Source organism: Diabrotica virgifera, chromosome 4 (genome assembly GCF_917563875.1).
Source record: "Diabrotica virgifera virgifera chromosome 4, PGI_DIABVI_V3a".
NCBI lineage: Eukaryota > Metazoa > Arthropoda > Insecta > Coleoptera > Chrysomelidae > Diabrotica > Diabrotica virgifera.
Window position 1 is genome coordinate 271009 of NC_065446.1, and position 10206 is coordinate 281214.

Consider the following 10206-nt stretch of genomic DNA (forward strand, 5'->3'; position numbering starts at 1 on the left):
TGAAAGGTTATTCGATTTTCTATTCAGTAATATAAACATTGACATAATTATTTATGCAGTGTGTCCAAGAAGAAAATATTTTTATTAAATTAATTGACACAAAAAGAAGAATGTATGTAAGTTATTTAATTCAACATATACAGGGTGGTTCATCTTATTCGCCTCGGTCTCTGTACGGAAAATCACTTGATATTTTAAAAAAATTTCTTCACAGAAATATACAGGGCCTTTAATACTACAACCTAAAAATAATATGAATTATACAGGGTGTTCCAAAAAAGAGTGGTATATCAAAGTTATATTTTTTCTTATGGAATGCCCTATATCTGATGACATTATTGAATTGACCTTTAAAAATAAGCTATACTTTCATAAGGGTTCCCTATACCTAAATACGATTACGGGTTTGATACGGGTTTTGATTTATTTCGATTTTTATAAAAATGTAAGGTTTTAGAAAAAAATAAATATCTACAAATCTAAGAAGCAGTAACAAATTATTTCTTGGATCTTAATAATAGACTAGTTAGCATACTTAAGCAGATGCTTATTGCAAAAAAATTTCTTACAGGGTGGTCAAAATATTAGATTGTTCTATTAACAAATTCAAGCTGTAATAACTTACTTATTTTAAATGGAACACCCTGTATCTTACTAGTCTATCGCGTAGAAAATTTACTTAGCTTTTAATTCTTATTAGGGTTTCCTCCACCTATCTCCCTTCATTTTTTAAATATTTAAAGATTTCTCAATTTGTAAGCTTTAAAAATTAGAATTAAGTACCTATGTCGTCTTTATGTACAACACATCACCAACACCAGCAATATACTTAGACAAGATACTGTCATTAATAAAATTTTCCTTGTTGTCATGTAATCACACAGAGTGTTGTAATATTTTAGTTGATTTTGGCCTACATGTGATATTGAATAATAAGGTTATATTAAACTGCATACCCTATATTAGATGCCGTATTCTGGAAGATATTTAAATTATATTTCATTCCGTATAAGTATTTTCCATATCTTAAACTGACGGTTATTAAGTAAATTTAAGAACACCACTTTGTGTTTGAATCTTTTAATCGCAATGACAAACAATTAAATGCAATGGCTACTTTGACGAAAACGAGCCTATTGTACAAAAATATGTAAAAATGTGTATTGAGAATATTTACATGGAATTGAAGAGATTTTAAATATGTTCCATTATAAAGAATAGAATATCGAGTATGTCATTTAAAATAAGAACGCTCTGTGTGATTAAATGATAAAAATGTGAATTTTATTATTGAAGCTATCTTGACTAAGATATTTAAGTATATTGCCGGTGTTGGTGATGTGTTGTACATAACCACGACATAGGTACTTAATTATAATTTTTAAAGTTTACAAATTAGGAAATCTTTAAATATTTAAAAAATGAATGGAGATAGGTATAGGAAACCCCAATAAGAATTGAGAACTAAGTAAATTTTATACGCGATAGACTAGTAAGATACAGGTGTTCCATTTAAATTAAGTAAGTTATTACAGCTTGAATTTGTTAATAGAACAATCTAATATTTTGACCACCCTGTAAAAAGATAGGTATAGGAAACCCTAATACAAATTAAAAGCTAAGTAAATTTTTTACGCGATATACTAGTAAGTTACAGGGTGTTTCATTTAAAATAAGTAAGTTATTACAGCTTGAATTTGTTAATAGAACAATCTCATATTTTGACCACCCTGTAAGAAATTTTGTTGCAATAATCATCTGTTTAAGTATGATAAATAGTTTGTTATTAAGATCCAAGAAATAATTTGTTACTGCTTTTTAGATTCGTAGACATTTATTTTTTCCAAAACCTTACATTTTTATAAAAATCGAAATAAATCAAAACACCCTGTATTTAGGTATAGGGAACCCTTATGAAAGTATAGCTTATTTTTTAAGGTCAATTCAATAATGTCATCAGATATAGGGCATTCCATAAGAAAAAATATAACTTTGATATACCACTCTTTTTTGGAGCACCCTGTATAATTCACATAATTTTTAGATTGTAGTATTAAAGGCCGTGTATATTTCTGTAAAGAAATTTTTTTACAATATCAAGTGGTTTTCCGTACAGAGACCGAGGCGAATAAGATGAACCACCCTGTATTCTACTGCTGTCACAAAACAGAAAAAAATGTTTTTTGATAAATAAACATTCCTTTTCGCTTAATTTGAATGTTCAAGCTGCCACCCATCTGCCTCTTGGTAGGTTGAATATTGTACTTAAGCAACAAACAATGTTTATTTATCAAATAAACATTTTTTTATGTTTTCTGTCAGCAGTAGAATGTATTTTGAGTTAAAAAATTACATACATTCTTCTTTTTGTGTCAATTAATTTAATTCAAAATAATTTTTCTTGGACACCCTGTATAAATAATTATGTCAATGTTAGTATCACTGAAGAGAGAATTGCATAAGCTTTCAAATGAGCTATCAAACGACCCCTATTTCCTATTTAAAAATAAGGAGTGGGGGAGTGGAAGGGAGGGGGTTGACAAACGACAGATGTATGTACTGTAAAAATATGTCCCCCTTAGATCAAAATCGACCTGTTTCTTCATTTCCTTAAAATCTAATAAATACTTCCAAATATTGAGGTGGACTATTTTCTTTGACCCACTCTGTATATGTATACAATTATATATGTTATTTGTTAAACACATCATGTGGACCCATAGATTTATAATACTCTAGATTGCGCCTTACGATCTTAAAATGGGTGACGGTTGCGACAGAGATAAATGAGCCTATTTGGTCGGTAGTCTCTTTTTAATTTAAGGGGAATATCGACGACGTGACTATCCCACTTTATCGAGTATTATGTATTGACAGTTCGAGCGGGTGGTGACGAGAAATGGTCTTTGGTCTTCGGACGTGGATAATCGTGGTTCGAATCCCATACCAACTTTACGTTTTTTATTTTTAATTTAATCAATATTGCGTTTATTAGATATTTTTACATCTGAAAAATGGACCTAAGTAAATCTAGCAGATAATAAATGTATGTATAGTAAGTTAATATTGGAATACATAATTATTTGTGAACTGCATAGTAAAATAAAAGTCATTCGTTATTAATATAAATTCGGCCTTATTCGAATGACGTGAATAATGTTTGTTTTGCTTCTACTTTTTTTAAAAAATTGTAACAATAGTTTCATAAATAAAAATAATGTCTAATTACTTATAATTGAATCGGTCATTTCAAAAACAGCAAAGTCCACAATTTTGAGAAACTAACTTTTTGAGAGGAATAGACTCCTTTAAGATAAACGTTGTGTGCAAAAACGACACCAGTCCAGTAAAAACATTAGTAACAAAACTACAATATAACTCTGAATTTTGATGTCATCCATTTCATCCATCTTTCGACTATATAGGTACCTAGTTTTCTTTGCTCTTCTGTAAAATTAGGAATATGTGACTCGTGTCTCGTGTTGTTTTTGAAATGACCGATTCAATTAATAAATCGATGATGGTACATTATGTTGATATTAATTATTGGTAATTTGTACGAATATTTTTAACAATTACTTTATACTATTGTACCATTAACTTATTAAAAAAATAACATTGGCTTTTATATTTTTAAAAATCTATAGGTACCTACACAGTTTTTCTTATTTGTTATACATTTCTTTGCTTAGATTTATTTTAGAGATATAATAATATCTAATAAACGCAATATTGATTAAATAAAAAATAAAAAAAGTAAAGATTGGTATGGGATTCGAACCAGGATTATTCACGTCCGAAGACAAACGACCAGTTCTCGTCGCCATCCGCTCGAACTGTCAAATTATCTAAAATACTCGTCGATAGAGTAGGATAGTGACGTCGTCGATACTCCCCTTGAATTAGAAAGAGACTACCGACCAAATAGGCTCATTTATCTCTGTCGCAACCGTCACCCATTTTAAGATCGTAAGGCGCAATCTAGAGTATAATATATCTATGTGTGGACGTATGCATAAGTTGACCCAAATCTCTTTTCTATAATAATATACCCATAGCTTGCGAGGCTCCATTATGATTTCCTTCATCTAAATCCGCGTTTGAATAAAACACTTCTTCTGGTTTCTATCCGTTTCGGATGTTGGCAATCATAACCTTGCTCGCTGCTGCTCGAAACAGTTTCGTTGAGGGTTTTTTAAACCATGTTCTCAAATTCCGCAGCCATGATATTCTCCTTCTACCAGGACTTTACCTTGCAATATGGACTGCATCAGGGAGTAGCGGTGCTGGTTTCTCATAACGTGTCCCAGATACTGCAGTTTTATGCGTTTGTAGGTAAACACAATCTCCGGTTCCTTCTTCCTAGAACTTGTTTGTTCGTGATCCTTGCTGTCCAGGATATTCTCAGCATATGTTATGGCTTTTGAAGATGGCGCTCATTTGGTTAAAGACCGTTCTTGCCTTTCCTAGGCGGCACTTTATTTCCTGTTCATTGCTCCACTGCTTATTTATAATAGTTCCCAGGTAACAATACTGTTTTACGCGCTCTATCTGTGTTCCATTAATGTATATATAATGTTCCGTTGGTGTGTGTTGACGGAAACAATTATTTGAAATAATAAAAATAAGTGTAACAAACGAACAGTAAAATATTTATTTATTTTGGTAACAAAAAAGGTGTTTGCTTATATCTCGGAAGAGGGTTGATTGTTAGCGAGAGTGCGGGCGTGTCTGCATGGTTCGCATGCTGTGAAGAGACTGTGCTCCGTAGCACCCTTATTATGTCAACTCATTTTGCGGTTTTCAGATAATGACCAGAAAGGGCAATAAATCCTGCATCTGCCTTTTAAGGATGAAAAACCTTTTTGGATTTTAAGAAATTGACATAATAACGAGTGTGGCCTCTGGGACATAGTAATCCATTAGTGTTTCTTTGAAAGAAACATTAATCTTACACAATCTGTTTAAGGGATAATATTTCGTTCTCGAAATAAACGGCATATGATTTGTATATCACATGTGGATTTTAAATGACCAATGCCGTTTCGTTTTGAGAAAAGTAATTAAAAAATAAGAAAATAGAATTAACAAAAATGGTAATTAAAGCGTATCGCTATATATAGGGTGAGGCAGATACAGGGCCTATTAGAAATATCTCGAAAACTAAAGGTAAGAGAATCATGAAAATTGGAATACAGGGGTTTTGAGATATGAACTATTTAATGAAAATATTTTGGTCTCTTTGCTACTTCCGGTTATACCGGAAGCTGATAGTAAGTTCGTTTTTTTAATGGGACACCCTATATATTTTTACATTTTTGAATTCTGCTCGATGTATTCTTTCTTAAAATATGTGATTTTGTAATATTATACAGGGTAGTTTAAAAGATAATTACGGTTTTTTATAAATTTTTTAGCAAACTTTACACACTGTAGAATTGTACTCATTTGATATCAAAAACTCCATTTATGTTCAAGTGATTTTTAATATAGTCTATTATTATTAAAAATTATTAATATAGCGAACTGTTTAATTTTAGTATACAGAGTTGGTCGAAACTCGGAATGAGTATTTTCTGAGTTTTCTTAAATGGAACACCCTGTATTTTAATATTGTAATGGAATGATATTTTATAGTACTTTTTATTTCTTAAGCATTCCCTATTAGTCCATTCTTTCACGGTTTTTGCTCTAAATTTTAAAGAACCGCTTGGATTGACATGAAATTTGGCATACGTATAGCTTACATGTCAAAGAAAAAAAGTGATATTGTGCCGATGTGTGCTTTTGCACCCTGGGGGTGACTTTCACCCCCTATTGGAGGGGAAAAAATATATGTCCGGAAATGGGTAAACTGACTAATTTTAAGTAACTCTTGTTCTATAGAGCTTTTTCGCCAAGTCAACACTTTTCGAGTTATTTGCGAGTGAATATGTCCATTTTTCAACAAAATAACCACATTTTCAGACGCTTTTTCGCAAATAACTCGAAAAATAAGTATTTTGTCGAAAAAAACGTTCTTAGCAAAAATATAGCTTATAAAAAAGTAAAAAAAATGGTGTACGCGTTAGGTCTCTGGATCTCGTAGAACCGGAGTTATAGCCAATAAAAAATAGATTCATATTCACCAAATTTCAAATACAACATTTCGACGTGCAATATCCAAAAAATTAAGCACTTTTTGGGGAAAACCTATTATAACTTTTTTATAGTGTTTAAAAAGAGATTTATTTTTGTTTTTACAAAAAGTTTCTAGCATTAAAGTTAAGCAAGTTACGCTCAAAATAAAGTTGGTCCCTTTTGGTTTTTCAAATAAAAAAACGTGAAGTCCACCCTCTAATTAGCAATTTAAATGAAATTAATCGTTACCGCTCCACAAATTATTTTACTTATGTTGTGTTTATATGATCTGTGAGATTCATCGATTCAAAGTGCTTATTTTTGAAAAAATTTGGTTTCAAAAATAAAATTTTTAAAAATTTAAATTTTGAAAAATATGCTTTTTTTCAAAATAACTTAAAAATTGTTAGAGATACCAAAAATCCCGAAAAACAAAAAAGTCAGATTTGCTTTTCTGAATATCATGTATTTTTTGTTTTTCTGTTAGACAAAAATTGATTAAGATTTGGTGTTTCTAAATTTGCATACATTCGTGATCAGTGACTCATTCAACCCCTTTTAACTACAGCCCTTTCAATAATAAGGACTTTGAACCGCTGAAACTTACAGATCATATAAACAATATATACACGAGTCATGAAACTTGTGAAGTCGTAACGATTAAGTTCATTTAAGATACTAATTAGGGGGTGATTTTCTCGATTTTTTTACCAAAACCAAAAGGGACTAACTTTATTTTGAGCGTAACTTGTTTAATTTTGATGCTAAAATTTTTTTTTATAAAACAAAAATAAAGCTTTTTTAAACACTTTAAATAAGTTGTAATGGGTTTTCCCCGAAATGTGCTTCATTTTTGGTTATTTCACGTTAAAGCGTTCCATTTGTAATTAGACGAATATGAACCTATTTTTTATTAGCTATAACTCTGCTTCTACTAGATGTAGAGGCGTGATATATACACCATTTTTTAAAAAATTTTACAGGCTATATTTTTGATAAGAACATTTTTTCGACAAAATACTTACTATTTGAGTTATTTGCGAAAAACCGTCTAAAAGCGTGGATATTTTGTTGAAAAAATGAACATATTCACTGCCAAATAACTCGAAAAGTATTGACTTAGTGAAAAAACTCTATGGAACAAAAGTTACTTAAAATTGGCCAGTTTATCCATTTCCTAACTTTCTTTGGACGAATATTTTTTCACCCCCAAGAGGGGGTGAAAACCACCCCCAGGGCAAAAGCACATATCGGCACAATATCACTTTTTTTCTTTGACTTGTTAGGTATGTGTATGCCAAATTTCATGTCAATCCAAGCGGTTCTTTAAAATTTAGAGATTTTGCAATATTTTACCGTTAACGAACGGACTATATACCTAACTGCTTTAATTTGTAATAAGTTATTCGTAGTTCTTTAAGCCAAACATTAATTGCAACAAAAATTACGTGAAATTTTATTAGGTTTGCCGTGAAAATATTCAATCATAAATAATTTTTTGAAAATAAATACATGTTAATCTAGAGTGATCCTTAATTTATTAATATTGGATGAGATACCAAAATGCCTACGTTGTTAAGATTGTTGGTGCATAAAATATTGATAAAAACAAACCATATTCTACCTAGTTGGCTATGGTTTTGACACTAAACTTGATTAAACATTAGACATTGTATTATTTTTATAGTTACAGTTGCTTTGTTATCAATACTAATATAAATTTTTGTAATGGGGAACTGATTAGTAAAGTTTTTGTTCTAGGAGAGTATAACAAAAATGTACTACTAGCAATAAGAATTTATCATCTGCATTTAAGTATGTCCGGGCCCGTCATTCTCTCTGAAAATGGATGCCTGTAATCCGATCTTTGATCTTGAAAAAGTGTCTCCAAATATATTCACCATTTGTCCTTCATCTCTTGGATGTCAATGATTAATTTTCCATTAGTGTCTATAGGCGAAGCAATGAACTACCTACTAAAATCGGCCTTACCTCCGAAAAGAAAACGACAAGACTGATCTTAATAATTCTTTTTGCATTCGATTCGTGAATGCGCCAGGAAACTTTGTGATCCCTAGCCATGAGATAATATTGAAAAACTGCATACAAAAAATGCATCTCAGACAATAAAAAAAATTCAGAGCTCGTCAATTATCGGCGGAAATGAGTTCAATTTTGTTACTCGGGGGTTTTTGGGATCGCTGAAAACGAATATGACGTCGTAAGTGACCTCCGGGGTGCCTGGTGCCCAGGGTACCTACTGTTTACCACGTCTTGTGGAGTTTTAGGCAAATTCATTAAAACATTAGTCAAAAATCATTACTCTGAGGTTTTTGGGGTCGCTGACGACGAATATGAAATTGGAAGTGATCTCCGGAGTACCTGGTGCCCAGGGTACCTACTGTTTATCTCGTCTTCTGGAGTTTTCGGCAAATTCATTAAAAAATTAGTAAAAAGTCATTAGTTACGACATAAACAGTAGGTACTCTGTACACATCGGAGACCTCTTCCGATGTCATACTCATCGTCAGAGACCCCAAAAACTCCCGAGTAATGATTTTTGACTAATTTTTTAATGAATTTGCCGAAAACTCCAGAAGACGAGGTAAACAGTAGGTACCCTGTGCACCAGGTACTCCGGAAATCACTTCCAATTTCATATTCGTCGTCAGAGACGCCAAAAACCTCTGTGTAATGAATTTTGACAAATTTTTAAATGAATTTGCAGAAAATTCCAGAAGACGAGGTAAACTGTAGGTACCCTGGGTACCAAGTACTCCGAAAATCACTTTCGATGTCATATTCGTCGTCAGCGACCCCAAAAACCCTTCGAGTAATGATTTTTGACTAATTTTTCCAGAAAACTTCACAAGACGAGGTAAACAGTAGGTACCCTGGGCACCAGGTACTCCGAAAATCACTTTCCATGTCATATTCGTCGTCAGCGACCCCAAAATCCCCGAGTAATGATTTTTGACTAATTTTTTAATGAATTTGCCGAAAACTCCAGAAGACGAGGTAAACAGTAGGTACCTTGGGCACCAGGTACTCCGGAAATCACTTCCAATTTCCTATTCGTCGTCAGAGACACCAAAAACTTCTGTGTAATGAATTTTGACTATTTTTTAAATGATTTTGCAGAAAATTCCAGAAGACGAGGTAAACTGTAGGTACCCTGGGTACCAAGTACTCCGAAAATCACTTTCGATGTCATATTCGTCGTCAGCGACCCCAAAACCCCCGAGTAATGATTTTTGACTAATTTTTCCAGAAAACTCCACAATACGAGGTAAACAGTAGGTACCCTAGGCACCAGGTACTCCGAAAATCACTTTCCATGTCATATTCGTCGTCGGCGACCCCAAAACCCCCCGAGTAATGATTTTTGACTGAATTTGCCGAAAACTCCACAAGACGAGGTAAACTGTAGGTACCAAGTACTCCGAAAATCACTTTCGATGTCATATTCGTCGTCAGCGACCCCAAAACCCCCCAAGTAATGATTTTTGACTAATTTTTCCAGAAAACTCCACAATACGAGGCAAACAGTAGGTACCCTGGGCACCAGGTACTCCGGAGATCACTTACGACGTCATATTCGTTTTTAGCGACCCCAAAAACCCCCCGAGTAACAAAATTGAACTCATTTTCGCCGATAATTGACGAGTTCTGAATTTTTTTTATTGTCTGTTTGAGATGCACTTTAAGAATGCATTTTTTCAGTATTATATTATGGCTCGGAGTCACAAAGTTTCCTGGAGCATTCACGAATCGAATGCAAAAATAATTATTAAGATCCGTCTTGTCGTTTTTTTTTTTTCGAAAGTTCAGTGTTTTATTGTTTCGACTACTATGAGCTTCATTTGTGTTCGCTTTTTAAAAGTACCCTACTTCTTTTACCTTTTTGTGTACATTAAAATTGTCATGCTTGGCCTGTAGTCTTTCTATTTCGGTACATTTCTCTACAGCTTCTTATATTTTTCTTCTGATGCATCTTTTCGTATTATTCATCTTTATTTCCTTTAACTAACCTTCTGCGTTCCATTAAGTGAAGGGTTTCTGGAGTCAGAATAAAACACATTAACG